Genomic DNA, 17,851 nt, shown 5'->3' with positions numbered 1-17,851 from the left:
GAGTTAAATCAATCAGAACTCTTTAATCTGTCAACAATGTTTTGTTGACCTCAGTGATCTGTTTCATGCCACCTTTTCCTTTATAAGAATGTCAATAACTTTGACACATGATTTTTTAAGACTATTTTTTCTTCCAGAATGTTCTTACTTTGAACACATTTCTATTTTTCCCCCAAAAGTCTACCACATGATGTTTCATGTTTACAGACAACAAACATAGTATTCAATTTGGAAGGAGATTTATGCATGACCTAATTAGACTCGTTAATTAGAATTTAGCAGAAACTCAATTCTATTTTTATTACTCTCATTCATAGGCATATTATTTACTATACACTTGTGCTAAATGAGCCAGATATGTGACCTAGAGTCTTATCTATTCAATATTTCTATTTGAGAACAGAAGTTGAACAAGAATGTCAGATTAAGAAATATGATATAAAACAAGAAAAGCATAGAAAGAAAAATCAGTAAAGCCAAGTCAGACCCAGCCACACACTTCTTAAAAAAACTCAGATATCATCTATAAAGTCACAGAAAGTTGTCCATATGGTAAAGATGTTTCATTAATCAAGAGTACCATGGTCACTCCAAAACAGACACATACTGAAAGAGCAAACACAGGCTCTACAGGCACTGAGGAATCTGTCTTGCATATTTGAGGAGCACATTGCATTCACCCCTGTGGGCTGAGTGGAGGAAACACTCAGGGTGGACTTACCAACAGGTGGACAGGGTTTTCATAAATACCAATGGACAGAGTGTATCAAGAATAATATGGCTAGAAAGGCAGATGAGAAAAAAGGAGAATAAGGGCCCACTGTGAGTTTTCTGGAAAGAATATCACTTTATGACATGCTCTGGAATATATGGAAGGGATATTGACCACTTACCTGTGATGAAGTTTAAGTATCTTTTCCATTATCTCAAAATGTATTAAGCAATTGATTAATCCATATTTAAAAATTCAAGAAAAATATCTATTAAAATTTTGAGAATAAAGATTGCATTTCAGATTACATGTTAATTATTTTTTATTAAGTGATATAACAAGAGTATAATGAAGATTACGTTTTTGATTAAGAAACTATTCTTTCAATCAAATTTTGTAGATAAAATTCAGTTACTCAAAGTCTTAAACAAGAACAATAGTTTGTAAACTATTCATCTCATTCACAAGAGCTAGACACCATCCACTTAGGACATAGTCCAAGAATGCTTGTGGTTTTGATAGCTTAGGGTGGTTGGTGTTGGGTTTGTGGCCTCTGAAATAGAAGATTTCACTCCAAGACCAAAGATGCAGTCTCAGTCACTCAGAGCTTTGTACAGCAAATATTTTATTAAAGTGAAAGGATAGGGAAAGCTTCAGACATAGACATCAGAAGGGGGTAGAAAGAATACCCATCTCACTAATTTAAGCAGGATATTATATACTTTTCAACTAGCTGCTAAGAGATAAAAAGAATACCTCAACGTTGTAAAAGTTCCACCAGACCCTTTGCCAAGACATACATCTTGAGACAAGTTCAATACAAGATTGCTCAGAAGGAACGTGTTCTGGCCAATGTTTCTCTGGATGTGATTTATTATTGCTAAGAAACAGGTTACCAGGCAAGATTTGTTACAATTATAATGATTAACATAAAGCCTAAGAGAAGCATACCCATGAGTAAGATGTATTATTGTGTTGTGTAATCATTAGGGTCAGACCCAAGGAAAAGCCGTCTCAAGTGAAATATGTTCATGTTGTTGCAATATGAATACAAGACATAAAAGAAACAAGTTCTATGTGACAAAGGCCAAGAATGTTTGTCTCCTCCTTCTTTAAGGGCCCTGAACTGCCTATCAACCTACCTAAACTTTCCCTCTTTCAGTTTTGTTTTCTGAGATAATTTGAGACACATTTGCTTAGTCCAGACCCCTGAAACAACCACAATGTAAACCCAAGTTGGCAGTGTCCTCCCAGTAATGACGACAAGTTAGGACCATAGGTGACACAGACTTTGAGTGTATACCAGTACGTATCTGCACTTCTGGTTTCTCTGGTGGCTCAGATGGTAAAGCGTCTGCCTGCAATGTGGGAGACCTAGGTTCGATCTAGGTCTTCTAGACCTAGGGTCAAGAAGATCCCTTGGAGAAGAAAATAACAACCCATTCCAGTGTTCTTGCCTGGAAAATTCCACTGATAGAAGAGTTTGGTGGGCTACAGTCCATGGGGTCTCAAAGAGTCAGACATGACTGAGCGACTTCACTTTCATCTGCACTTCTGCAAGGGAGAGTTAGGGACAGAGGGAGAAAGGGAGTACTATACCTCAATGCTTGGAAAATAAAAAATAACGTAAAAGTTATAATCTATTAGTCAAATGTCTTGATTTAGAATTGCAATAACTACCTAAAGATAAACATACATGCTTCTAATTACACCAAAACATCTAAACATTTAAATTCTGATTTTACGTAGATTAAGTATGGATAAGGACTTTCCTAGAGGATTTGGTTAGTTTTGAACAGTCCAAGAGTCAATAAGGTTGTCTGGTCATTGTATAAAACCTTTAGTACCTGGTATATCATTTAAGATATATTGTAAGGTTAATAAAACAATGAAATGAAACTTTGGAAAATTAAAAATATTCACAAATGTTGCTCATATCAGAACTTTATAGCATGATTTTCTACAAGCTGTGCTTATGAAGTGCTTCCCTGGTGGCTCAGATGATAAGAAGTCCACCTGCAATGCAGGAGACCTGGGCTTGATACATGGGTCTGTAAGATGCCCTGGGGAAGCAAATTGCAACCCATTCCAGTAACAATTGTACATAAGTTTAAGATTCTTTATTAACAATTTATTTTTAACTGTCAAATGTTTTGTCTCCTTTTTTCTTCCACTAAGTCATGACTTAGCTATTTCCTTCAACTTCATCCATTCTACAGTTTTAGACAAACCATTCAATTTACAAAAAAAAAAAAAAAATCCATATTTTATTCTTGGAATTTCATATTTGTTCTCATTTTTTCATATTTATTTTATTTCTATTTAAATATTTCTTCTTTATTTCTTTGGGTGATTTTAAGTCAATTGCTTTATATTCTACATTCCTTCTAATAAGATACTCTTTGTTGAGTCTTTTAACTGATACTCATAGTACTGGGCTATCTCATGAACTTCCTCATATTTAATCACAATGCCTAGAACTTTCTACCACTGCATATGTGGAATAGATTTGAGTTTGCAGTTACCATCATTCCATAAAATGTACTACTAAAAAACATGTTTCAGCAGCTGGTTTCACGGTTATGAAGGAAGACTATAGACTTCTTAAAGCAGTCTCAATCTTCATTTCAGAGCAACTTTTGCCCTTTTCCCAGCTAAATGCTAGTTGGGTATTCTTAATTCCCTGAACATTAATTAAAATGTAATATTAAAAACACAGCAAAGTGCATGAGAGACTCATCAATGTGATCTCTACTTCACTTGAAGGAAGAAAAGGAGGATTGGACTTCGAGTAAACACTCAGCAACTGTCCTAAGTTCTAAATAAACATTCAAGCTGCATACCCTAGAGTTTGTTTATATCATGTTTATATCCTCTGTTTTGAAGACATTCTTTCTTAGTAGCTTTCCAGTTTGCACTAGTGGTAAAGAACCCACCTGCCTATGCAGGAGACATAAGAGAAGCAGATTCAATCCCTGGATTGGGAAGATCCCTTGAAGGAGGGCATGGACACCCACTCTAGTATTCTTGCTTGGAGAATCCCATGGGCAGAGCATCCTGGTGGGCTACATTTTATTCTAAACGTTGGTTATTAATTATTAGTGGATGAAGAAATTAATAAAGTTGTTTAATATTATGATTTAAAGATACAACATTATAAAGAGGCAGTTTTGTGGGTATGTGTGACAAATAGCTTCTTTCACCCTCCTGTTATTTCAACAATAGAAGCATTAGGGAGAGATACTGAAATCACAGCACACAAGACTTGTATGTTAGAAACACTGATATCTTTGAAGAATAAATGACATAATTTGAAATATACATATATAGTTCATTCTACGTTATATATATATTTTCCTAATAGACCCTTAAGTTCTTCACATGTCTATTTCAGTTTCATGTGCCAATTGTAATGACTGCTCCTATTCATTGAAGTTTTATTAATTTGAAACTTTTAAAAATATTTTAAATACAAAAAGTTTAATCATATTATAATTCGTGAATTTGTTGTTAAGCAAATAGTTAATTCATTCTTTTAGCTTTACTAATATCATAGTCAAACTCTCTGAGCCAGAAACCTCTATAATAATTTTGAACTGCTGTGTAATTTAAACATGTTATTTAACTCCTGTATGCTCAGTTTCCTCGTCTGAAATGAGTGCACATATAACACTTAATTGCTATGGTTTAGCTTTTATTGTTATTAATCTAAATTTACAATATAATAAATAACTATTTTTATTTCCCCCAAAACTAAATTTGTTGACTTCTTTCAACCCAACAGTCATAATGTCATTTTTAAAATTAAATTTACCAACAGTATTTATAATTCAATTCTAAATAAATATTCTGTCTTGTGATTTTGCTATATTTATTTTTCCTTCAGTTTATCTATATGTTCTTTGAAGGCAAGGATTCTATCTAATTCATATGGAAAACACTTAATTATTGACATATTTCAAATTGCTGAACTAATAGTGGCATATTGTAACACATTTTTCTAAAGAATGCTTCTTTCAGTAAATGATATATATTGGGTATCTTTTTACTTTAGTACATAAGGCAATGACTCATTTTTTTTCTTTATTTTTTATTTTAAAAAATGGCACCTATAGAAAACTTGAAAGACTAGAACAAAGAACAGCAGTATAACTATAACCTATATTTAACAATTGCTAATATTTGCTATATTTGCTTTATTTCTTATAAAAGTGTGTGTGTGTGTTTGCTGAACAATTTGAATGAAAGTTGTAGACATCATGACAGTTTATTCCCCATTACTGAAACATGCACATTATGAAGTATCATGAATAAGGAAATTAGTCTATATAATCATATACCATTATTCCCACAAAGATAGAGTAGTATTTCCCATGATAGACTCATATATTTTGAATTTTGATTTCTATCATAGGTATGTCCATTTTTTATTTTTATTTTTTTATATTTTACAATCCATGATTCCCTCAAGGATTTTTTCATAGCATTTGATATCAGAGCTCTTTATATTTCTTTAATATAGAACAATTTTACTGATTTTTGTTATTTAGCCTTTATGGGGTTCTTGCTATTGATATCATAAAGAGTTCAGGACACATGACTATATTTTGTCCTAAGTGGAAGATTTGAGTTACCTGTATAGATAATAAAAATATACTCTTCTTCCCGTTGCATTACTACAAAGGGAAGATACATTGAAGACATGTTTTTTTTAATTAATTACAGAGGAAAATATATAATTGAAATTGGAAATCAGACAGATAACTCCTAAAGCACACATAAAATCTAGCATCAGTAATAGTGAAATACTGTTGGAAATATTATCTTAATCATCTTCAAATTATATAACATAATAGAAAGAGTAATGCAATTCTATTCCCAAATGAACCTAATTTTTATTTTCTTAAAAACAAGGAATATGCTATAATTAAATATTTTATTATATTGTATAATAAAATAATTTAAAGAAAAGGGAAAATAATTCCTTTCCTTAGTTGGCAATGTATATTCTCTGCATATACTGTATAAAGGAAAATAAAAATAGCTTTTCTGGAAATGTGTAGTATTTAATGAAGAAATAAAAATAGAAATGTTCATGGGGACAATTTCAGTATATTTTAATAATTGCTTAATATTTAAATAAATTTTAAATATTTAATATAAAGGGCAACAAAGTAGAGTTTAATATGAAAAATAAATTTAAAATAAATATTTGCCTATGATTCTGATAAGTACACGTTGAGAAAGTTGGGTTAGATTTACCATTGTTGTCAGATACGGTGTGAAAATATTTTGATTCTCCTCTGCTATTCTGTCTTCCCCTGTAACCCAAGGAAGTGCAACCTGGAAACTATGTTTCCTGTAAACTCACTGCCAGCACAATTCACTTGATGTGCATGCCTGCATGCTAAGTTGATTCAGTTATGTTTGATTCTTTACAACCCTATGGACTGTAGCCTGCCAGGCTCCTATGTCCATGGGATTCTCCAGGCAAGAATACTGCAGTGGGCTGCCAAGCCCTCCTCCAAGGGAATCTTCCCAACCCAAGGACCAAACATTGGTCTCCTGCTTTGCAGGCAGATTCTTACTACTTGAGCCACCAGGGAAGCCTAATTAACTTGATATGCTCCAATAAAAGTCTCTGATGTATACTCATATATCATATATGTTATATCTGGAAGGTAGAGTAAAAATGATGCCATTGTTCTCTGGAATTGACTTCAAGGCGTTTTTGAGCACCACTTAAGTATCACTTTGTTACTTCTGGGTATATGAGAACCTTGGAGATGGCTTCCCAATATTTGCATCCCTGCCTTTGGACTTCTGTGCAAACTTGTTCCCCGAGTTAAACATCTTCTTACTTTAATAGCTTAAGTGCCTTCTGCTTCCCTGACCAGCTATTACAGTATTAGATAATGAAATTTGTTCTAAGATGCTCAGATTTAAAGAAAGTAATGATCATGCTGCTCATGCAAAATGGAACACTAGAGTTTAATGTACACAAATGGCAAAAGAAAATTATCTCTTGCATTCATCTGGTATAAAAATCTGTAGAAAGCAACACTGTGATAGCAAGATGTATTTGCAATAGAACTCCTTGGTAAGCATGAAGTATACAAATACATAGTGTGTGGCACAGGAAAAGCAAGATTTGGAGGATTACAAACAAGGAGTTCTGGAGAAAGGAATGGCATAGTAGGTAAGAATATCTACAACTGACATGAATGTTTAATAAAGGGTAACCACAACAAAGGGTGTTTGTAATAATCAGATGGTTAAGATGACTCATTCTGGGACTCAATCACCTTTTCTCTAGACCACCCGAAGGTTTGTCCAGTAGGCAGGTTAATAATGGAACTGTGAGATGAATGTTATGGAATAGTTCAATAACCCAATCTCCTCAGCATTTCTGACCTACCAGTCTGCCGCAGCACTGTATTCCTAACGTGTGAAATTAAGAGACAGATACTGAGTCTCTGCTCTGACACTGCTCTCTGGCAAACCAGCCATCACTAATGATAGATTGATTACATCAGAATCTTCCATTATATAGAGGGCACTTTCTTGGGATCCAGATCTTTATTCCCTGTCTATGGGGTCGCACAGAGTCGGACACAACTGAAGCGACTGAGTAGCAGCAGCAGCAGCAGCAGCAGCAGCAGCACAGTGCTACAGAGCAATAGCAAGATGGAGTATGTCTGAAACTCAGAGGATTCCCTGGGTTCCCCATTAGCACTACTATGTTAGATCACTTATGGAATGAAATGGAATTGTATCATTGACTGAGCACAAGAACCACATCCAGCTGTACTGTTGACTGAAACCAAAGGCAATATGGACAGATAGTGGAAGAGCATTTCACTTGACAGTTATTACAGATTCTTGTCTAGTTGCAGAAATATGAGCCATAATGGCTATGAATACTTTTCTTCTTTATTATGTATGTAATTTTTGTATGTTAACTCCTTTTCCTCTACCTTTTCTGTAATACTGTATAAGGTACATTGATGGTGGTGTTACTGATTTTATCCTTAAATTATATCAAAAGAAAAGTTTGAATTAGAAGAGCAATGACTATCATTAATATATATATATATAGAGAGAGAGATATGTGATATATATATAGATAGATAGATAGATAGATAGATATAGATATATCTGAGTTTTCCATTTTGGGGGAGAAACAGAGAAGGTATTTTGAGTAAAGGTGGATACCTAATATTATACAGAGAGGCAATATGACACTATTTTTGTTGTTGCTTGGAAAGTAAATATGCAGAGATCCTAAACAATGAGTATCCAACAGAATGAAAGGTATTGGATGTTTTTCCTCCATATTCTGCCCTGCACCTCAGGTGCAAAAAACAAGAAATTAGATTTCCCAGAATCCACTTGGAATCAGAATTCTAGCTATCTTCCATCACTTGGAAACATATGAATGCAGACCTGGAGTTTTGCTTATGGCTTTTAAACATGTTGAGAATCACCCGCTTAGTACTGTAGATACAAAGACCATTAAAGAGAGTTTCTTAATCCTGTCACTTTTAGCTCTTCAACATTTGTGTAAGTCTCCAATTATCTGTAAGATTTTATTCTACATAATATGAATGTAAAGTATATGCTTCACTTAAAAGCTATATACGGAGTGAAAAAGGGCTTCTCTGGTGGCTCAGTGGTAAAGAATCCACCTGCCAAAGCAGAAGATGCAGGTTTGATCCTTGGGTCAGGAAGATATCCTGCAGAAGGAAATGACAAATCCACTGCAATATTCTTGCCTGGGAAATTCCATGGACAGTGGAGCCTGGCAGGCTACAGTCCATGGGGTCACAAAGAGTCAGACATGAATAGTGACTAAGCACAGAGACACATTGAGCAAAAGGCTCTAGATAAGTCATATGAGTATTAAACTTGGGTGAATCAAATAGAATTTGAGTTTTGCTAGTTTACTTTTATTTAAAATATTATATTCACTTAATGATATAACTTTTATGAAGATATGTCCTTGCTCAGTTTATCAGAAATTTTGTTCATGTAGATTATAAAAATATATCATAAGATCTCCATGGCTTAAATTAGAAAACCAAAGCCTGTGGAAGTTGAGGAACTAGTCCAACGTGGAATTTATTTAGTGGTGACTGATAGTATAGTTCATATTTGTAATTTTATTCCAGGTCCCTTTGGAAGTTACTGCTAACTTAACAACAAAACAAATACAGGTCATTAACTATAAATAATTAAATGACATGCCAATATTTCTTGTCATCACAATGTTGGATACAGAAAAAAGTTGAAAGTGTGTCTTTTAAACACACTAGAAAGGATATTAGCATCCTTTATAGAAAAAATATTGAAAATGCAAAAGATAATGTGAAAGTAATTTTTAAAGACTGTCATTTTAAAATTCACACCCCAGACTCTGATTCAGTTCAGTTCAGTTCAGTCGTTCAGTCGTGTCTGACTCTTTGCCACCCCTGAATCACAGCATGCCAGGTCTCCCTGTCCATCACCAACTCCGGAGTTCACTCAAACTCATGTCCTTCGAGTCAGTGATGCCATCCAGCCATATCATCCTCTGTCATCTCCTTCTCTTCCCGCCCCAAATCCCTCCCAGCATCAGGGTCTTTTCCAATGAGTCAACTCTTCGCATGAGGTGGCCAGAGTAGTGGAGTTTCAGCTTCAGCATCAGTCCTTCCAAAGAACACCCAGGACTGATCTCCTTTAGGATGGACTGGTTGGATCCTCTTGCAGTCTAAGAGACTCTCAAGAGTCTTCTCCAACATCACAGTTCAAAAGCAGCAATTCTTTGGCGCTCAGCTTTCTTCACAGTCCAATTCTCACATCCATATATGACCACTGGTAAAACCATAGCCTTGACTAGACAAACCTTTGTTGGCAAAGTAATATCTCTGCTTTTCAATATACTACCTACGTTGGTCATAACTTTCCTTTCAAGGAGTAAGTGTCTTTTAATTTCATGGCTGCAGTCACCATCTGCAGTGATTTTGGAGCACAGAAAAATAAAGTTTGACACTGTTTCCCCATCTATTTGCCATGAAGTAATGGGAACAGATTCCATGATCTTAGTTTTCTGAATGTTGAGCCAACTTTTTCACTCTCCTCTTTCACTTTCATCAAGAGGCTTTTTAGTTCCTCCTCACTTTCTGCCATAAGGGTGGTGTCATCTGCATATCTGAGGTTATTGATATTTCTCCCAGCAATCTTGATTCCAGCTTGTGCTTCTTCCAGCCCAGCATTCCTCATGATGCACTCTGCATATAAGTTAAATAAGCAGAGTGACAATATACAGCCTTGATGTACTCTGATTACAGAATCACAAATTATACATTTAGAAACTAAAACTGTTATGGCAATATTGCTCTTAAGTAAGAGGATGAGAGTAGAGGTATAGTCTTGAAAACATGGAATTAGCTGTTACGTACACCAGAAAATAAGGATGGAGAAATGGTGCAGTCAGTTCATCAGATAACTTTATCACTTACTTATTCATTTTACACATTATTTGGCTTTAGGACAAAAAAAAATAGTTGTAAAAAATATTTCTTTCATATTGACAAAGCCTTGGGCACCAAGAGAATCAAGACTAACTACAGTATATATGAATAAATCTAACTAATTTAGCACAAATTTTGAAATAATTTTTACTTTCTCACATATGTTGGTCCAAATGGACAGTTCTGTTATCTTTTTCCAGAAATATACATTTTGTTTGTACGTTTTCATGAAATACATAACCTTCATATTTGAAGTTAACATGAATAGATTTGTCCCCAATAATAGAATATTTTACACACATCTAAATTATTAAATTACTTAAGCTGTGGTACATATACACAATGGAATATTATTCAGCCATTAAAAAGAATACATTTGAATCACTTCTAATGAGGTGGATGAAACTGGGGCCTGTTATACAGAGTGAAGTAAGCCAGAAAGAAAAACACCAATACAGTATAGTAATGCATATATATGAAATTTAGAAAGATGGTAATGATCACCCTGTATGTGAGACAGCAAAAGAGACACAGATGTATAGAACAGTCTTTTGGACTCTGTGGGAGAGGGAGAGGGTGGAATGATTTGGGAGGATGTCATGGAAACATGTATAATATCATATAAGAAACAAATTGTCAGTCCAGGTTCGATACATGATTCTTGGGACTGGTGCAATGGGATGACCTGGAGGTATGGTGCGGGGAGGGAAGTGGGAGAGGAGTTCAGGATGGGGAACACGTGTATGCCCGTGTCAGATTCACATTGATGTGTGGCAAAACCAATACAATATTGTAAACTAATTAGCCTCCAATTAAAATAAATAAATTTAAATTAAAAATAAATAAATAAAATAAAAATAAAAATATTCATCAAAATTTTATCTATCAAGAATGTCTTAAAATTTTGAAATATAATTAAATTTAGCTTTTGTTATATTTATTTAAATTGTTAGAGATATCAAGTATAATATGTCTAAAAGGAACATCTCTGAAAGGAATTGAGGTTTTCAGACACTTGTGGCCCCAATTAACACACCAACAAATATTTGGATAGTTACCTAAGCCACATACTAGTAGTAAAGATTAGAAATTACTCCTTTCACATTTTAATTAATTTTATTAAACCTAATATTTCATTAAAATATATTGACATTTTAAGCATTATGAATCTCTTAGCTTAGGAACCTTTAAAAATAATAGCTGTAAGTCAAATATACATTACATTGCTTTATTGAAAGTGGTAGGGAGCAGAATCAAGTAGTAGGGTGAGAGGAAAAAGGGATGAAGGCAAGGAAGGAGAGAAAACAGAAAAGAAACAAGCCCAGCTTCATCAGAAAGTGCATCTAGTTGGCTGTCACAGGCAAGATTTCACTGAAGTCATTTGGAAGCACTGTCTGAAATCACTCCTCAGCAGCAAAGGGAAAATAACGAATCCACCATCTCATTATCTGCACTGCAGTTCATCAGAGCACATCCAAGAGAGAGGAGAAGACCTGAGATTGAGCAGAACTATCACATGTGGCCTCTGCATGCAGGACTAAGTCCTCTTTGCAGGGAGATTCTAATGTGGACCCTTGCTTCAAAAGTTACTAAGAATTTTAAAGTAGTTCAGCAGAGAGGTACCCAGATATAGGGTCCTTCTGAGCACAGAACCCTGAGGGGCTACACAAGTCATACAGGCGTGCAGACATTTCTGCTAAGGGGTAATACCTGGTGCTGTCAGTTCCTGGGTGACCATCTTGGAGAATTACAACAGTTTTTTCCTGGACCATACTCCAGCCAGGCTCCTTTCAGGAGTCTTCTCCAGTAGGCTTTAAATATGGGCTATAAAGACTTACACAAATGTTTGTTTACAGCCACATCCCCATAAAGATCCCAGTTCAGTTCAGTTCAGTTCAGTCGCTCAGTCGAGTCCGAAGCTTTGCGACTCCATGAATAGCCACACGCCAGGCCTCCCTGTCCATCACCATCTCCCGGAGTTCACTCAGACTCACATCCATCGAGTCCGTGATGCCATCCAGCAATCTCTTCATTGGTCGTCCTCTTCTCCTCCTGCCCCCATTCCCTCCCAGCATCAGAGTCTTTTCCAATGAGTCAACTCTTCGCATGAGGTGGCCAAAGTACTGGAGTTTCAGCTTCAGCATCATTCCTTCCAAAGAAATCCCAAGGCTGATCTCCTTCAGAATGGACTGGTTGGATCTCCTTGCAGTCCAAGGGACTCTCAAGAGTCTTCTCCAACACCACAGTTCTTCAGCGCTCAGCCTTCTTCACAGCCCAGCTCTCTCATCGATAGATGACCACAGGAAAAACCATACCCTTGACTAGACGGACCTTAGTCGGCAAAGTAATGTCTCTGCTTTTGAATATACTATCTAGGCTGGTCATAACTTTTCTTCCAAGGAGTAAGCGTCTTTTAATTTCATGGCTGCAGTCACCATATGCAGTGATTTTGGAGCATAAAAAAATAGTCTGACACTGTTTCCACTGTTTCCCCATCTATTTCCCATGAAGTGATGGAACCGGATGCCATGATCTTCGTTTTCTGAATGTTGAGCTTTAAGCCAACTTTTTTACTCTTCTCTTTCACTTTCATCAAGAGACTTTTTAGCTCCTCTTCACTTTCTGCCATGAGGGTGGTGTCATCTGCATATCTGAGGTTATAGACATTTCTCCCTGCAATCTTGATTCCAGCTTGTGTTTCTTCCAGTCCAGCATTTCTCATGATGTACTCTGCATAGAAGTTAAACAAGCAGGGTGACAATATACAGCCTTGATGTACTCCTTTTCCTATTTGGAACCGGTCCATTGTTTCATGTCCAGTTCTAACTGTTGCTTCCTGGCCTGCATACAGATTTCTCAAGAGGCAGGTCAGGTGGTTTGGTATTCCCATATCTTTCAGAATTTTCCACAGTTTATTGTGATCCACACAGTCAAAGGCTTTGGCATAATCAATAAAGCAGAAATAGATGTTTTTCTGGAACTCTCTAGCTTTTTCCATGATCCAGCGGATGTTGGCAATTTGATCTCTGGTTTCTCTGCTTTTTCTAAAACCAGCTTGAACATCAGAGAGTTCACGGTTCACGTGTGGCTGAAGCCTGGCTTGGAGAATTTTGAGCATTACTTTACTAGCATGTGAGATGAATGCAATTGTGTGGTAGCTTGAGCATTCTTTGGCATTGCCTTTCTTTGGAATTGGAATGAAAACTGACCTTTTCCAGTCCTGTGGCCACTGCTGAGATTTCCAAATTTGCTGGCATATTGAGTGTAGCATTTTCACAGCATCATCTTTCAGAATTTGAAACAGCTCAACTGGAATTCCATCACCTCCACTAGCTTTGTTCATAGTGATGCTTTCTAAGGCCCACTAGACTTCACATTCCAAGATGTCTGGCTCTAGATTAGTGATCACATCATCATGATTTTCTGTGTCATGAAGATCTTTTTTGTACAGTTCTTCCGTGTATTCTTGCCACTTCTTGATATCTTCTACTTCTTTTAGATCCATACCATTTCTGGACCCCAGTCACCATTAAAGTGTCTGCTTGAGAAAATGCTAGGCTGCCAGATGAATTGACTTTCCTAATCACTCCTGGTGGTGGTACCTGGCTGCAGCCTTCCTGGGAAGGGAGTACCATAACTTCCATAGTTCAGTTCAGTCTCTCAGTTGTGTCCGATTCTTTGCGACCCCATGGATTGCAGCACAACAGGCCTCCCTGTCCATCACCAACTCCCGGGGCTTACTCAAACTCATGTCCATTGAATTGGTTATGCCATCTGACAATCTCATCTTCTGTTGTCCAGTTCTCCTCTCTCTTTCAATCTTTCCCAGCAACAGGGTCTTTTCCAATGAGCCAGTTCGTCACATCAGGTGACCAAAGTATTGGAGTTTCACCTTCAGCATCAGTCCTTCCAATGAATATTCAGTACTGATTTCCTTTAGGATAGACTGGTTGGATCTCCTTGAGTCCAAGGTACTCTCAAAGGTCTTCTCCAACACCACAGGTCAAAAGCATCGATTCTAAGGCACTCAGCTTTCTACATAGTCCAACTCTCACATCCATACGTGACTATTGTAAAAACCATAGCTTTGACTAGATGGAACTTTGTTGGCAAAGTAGTGTCTCTGCTTTTTAATATGCTGTCTAGGTTCATCATAATTTTTCTTCCAAGGAGCAAGTGTCTTTTAATTTCACTGCTGCAGTCACCATCTACAGTGATTTTGGGGCCCCCCAAAATAAAGTCTGTCACTGTTTCCTCATCTGTTTGCCATGAAGTGATGGGACCAGATGCCATGATCTTAGTTTTCTGAATGTTGAGTTTTAAGCCCACTTTTTCACTCTCCTCTTTCACTTTTATCAAGAGGGTTTTAGTTCTTCACTTTTTGCTGTAACAGTTTTATCATCTGTGTCACTGAGGTTATTGATATCTCTCCCGGCAATCTTGATTCCAGCTTGTGCTTCATCCATTCCAGCATTCCCTATGGTGTTGTCTGCATATAAGTTAAATAAGCAGGGTGACAATATTTAGCCTTGACATATTATTTTCCCAATTTGAAACCAGTTTGTTGTTCCATGTCCAGTTCTAACTGTTGCTTCTTTAGCTGAATACAGATTTCTCAGGAGGCAGGTCTGGTGGTCTGATATTCCCATCTCTTTCAGAATTTTCCAGTTTGTTGTGTGTGATCCACACAGTCATAGACTTTGGCATAGTCAATAAAGCAGAAGTAGACGTTTTTCTGGAACTGTCTCATTTTTTCAATGATTCAGCGATGTTAGCAATTTGATTTCTGGTTCCTCTGCCTTTTGTAAACTCAGCTTGAACATCTGGAAGTTTTCAGGTACTGTTGAAATATGGCTTGGAAAATTTTGAGCATTACTTTGCTAGCATGTCAGATGAGTGTAGTTGTGTGTAGTTTCAGCATTCTTTGGCATTGCCTTTCTTTGGAATTGGAATGAATTTCCCTAAGTGCTTCTTAAATTTGATAAGGTAACACACCCAGAAGGTTTTCCTATGAACCAGCCCTCAGTCTCTTGGTGATGTCCAACTTTTTGTGACCTCATGGATGATGCATAGACCACTAGGCTCTCCTGTCCATGGAATTCTTTAGGCAAGAAAACTGGAGTGGATTGCCATTTCCTCCTCTAGGGACAGAACCCATATCTCCTGCTTTGCAGGAAGATTCTTTACCACTGAGCCACCTGGGAAACCCTAAACCAACACTCACTTCTTACTTTTTCTTTAAGTTTTCCCTCCTCTGACTCCATAGAGATTCTTCTCACCCTTTTTCCTACTCCCTCATCCTTTCTTTAAAATGTTCAGTTACCTCTGTAAAAATTAAGGCTGAATTCAGTTCATGCTGAACTCTGTTCTCTGTTACATTTGTAATTGTGCTAAGTCACTTCAATCATGTTTGTCTCTTTGTGACCCTATGAACTATAGGCCTCCATGCTCCTCTGTCCATGGGATTCTCCAGGCAAGAATAATGAAGTATATTGCCATGCCCTTCTCCAGAGGATCTTCCTGACACAGGATCAAACCTGTGTCTCTTACACTTCCTGCATTAGCAGGTGGATTCTTTACCACTGATACCAGGAATACAAATGAAATAGAGAAGAACAAATTTGGCTCTATCTATTTTCACCTTTGTGCTCTGTGGCTTGTGCTTAATCATGCATAGATATTGCTGGTTGGCTGGAGATATGTAAAAATGTCAAGACCTGATTTATGGGGACAGTTTCAAGAAAAAAAGGATTCCAACAGCAAGAAGTTTGCAACAACTAACCATGCCCATATGTCACCTTGCCTTTAAGTGTTTTGCTGAAACCCTTTGAGGAGTTTGGGGTTTAGGAGAAATGAGGTACCTATGTCCTAGTATGAAATAAACCTATCTCTTCTCAAAAATCTGATGTTTTGATATTGTTTGGCCTAACTGTGCATAGAACACAGAAACATGCATTCAGTAACACAATAATAATAGTAATGATAAAGATAATAATGCCCTTCATAGATCACAACCCTGTCATGATGAAGGGACTTGTAAAACTCAGTGAAGACACAAGCTGAGTGTGCAGAGCCTCTAAGACAGACTGGTAATAGTGAAGAATTCTGAAAATGTTAGGTCCATAAATGAAGGTATATTGTACATGGTCAAGCAGAAATTGGAATGACTGAACATCAATATCTTAGCAATCAGTGAACTAAAATGGATGAGAATGTGCAAATTTAATTCAGATCTATTACTGTGGGCAAGAATCTCTTATAAGGAATGGATTATTTCTCATAGTCAGCAAAAGAGTCTGCAATATAATGGTAATCCAAGTCTATGCTCCAACACTAATGCTGAAGAAGCTGAAGTTGACTGTTTCTGTGAAAACCTACAACATCTTCTAGAGCTAATGCCAAAAAAAGATATCTCTTTCATCATAGGGGACTAGAAAGCAAAAGCAGGAAGATGAGAGATACCCAGAGTCACAAGTTTAGCAACTATAGCTTTGGAATACAAAATGAAGCAGTGCAAAGTCTATTAGGGTTCTGTCAAGAGAACAAGCTGGTTATAGCAAACACCCTTTTCCAACAAACAAGGAAACAGCTCTACACATAGACATGGGATGGTCAATAGCAGAATCAGAGTAATTATATTTTTTACAGCCAAAGATGGAGAAGCCCTATACAGTCAGCAAAACAGGACCTAGAGCTGACTCAGATCCTAAGCTCCTTATCACAAAATTCAGGCTTAAAATGAAAAAAGTAGAGAAAACCACTAGCTCCTTCAGGTATGACCTTAGCCATGTACTTTATTATTAGACAGTGGAGGTGACAAATAGATTCAAGTGACCACACCATCATGACCAAAATTATCCCATAGAAAATTAAATGCAAGAGAGCAAAGTGGTTTTCTTCAGAGGCTTTATAAATAATTGAGGAAAGAAGAGAAGTGAAAGGCAAGGGAGAAAGGGAAAAATGCATCCAACTGAATGCAGAATTCCAGAAAATAACAAGGAGCAATAAAAAGGCCTTCTTAACACCCATGGTGGATTCATGTTGATATATGGCAAAACCAATACAATATTGTAAAGAAAAAAAAAAACACAGAAATAGAGGGAAAAAAATAGAATGAGGAAAACTAGAGACTTCTTCAAGAAAAGTAGAAATATAAAGAGAAAAATTCACGCAAAAATGGACAGAGTAAAGGATAGAAACAGTAAGAATTTAACAGAAGCAGAAGAGATTAAGAGATGGCAAGAATACACTGAAGAACTATACAGGAAAAGTCTTAGTCACCAGATAACCACAATGGTGTGGCCAATCACCTAGAACCAGATATCCTGGAAGGTGAAGTCAAGTAGATCTTAGGAAGCACTGCTCTGAACAAAACTAGTGGAGGTGATGGAATTCCAGCTGAGCTATTTCAAATCCTAAAATATGATGCTGTTAAAGTGCTACATTTAATAGATCAGAAAATTTGGAAAACTCACCAGTTGCCACAGGACTGAAAAGGTCAGTTTCCATTCCAATCTCAAAGAAGAGAAATGCTAAAGAATGTTCAAGTTACCATATAATCGGGCTCATTTCACAAGATAGCAAATTATCTCAAAAGCCTATAAGCTAGGCCTCAGCAGAATATGAA

The sequence above is a fragment of the Oryx dammah genome, unplaced genomic scaffold, assembly GCF_014754425.2.
Source record: "Oryx dammah isolate SB20612 unplaced genomic scaffold, SCBI_Odam_1.1 HiC_scaffold_19, whole genome shotgun sequence".
NCBI classification, from domain to species: Eukaryota; Metazoa; Chordata; class Mammalia; order Artiodactyla; family Bovidae; genus Oryx; species Oryx dammah.
Note: the sequence above shows the minus strand (reverse complement) of the source record.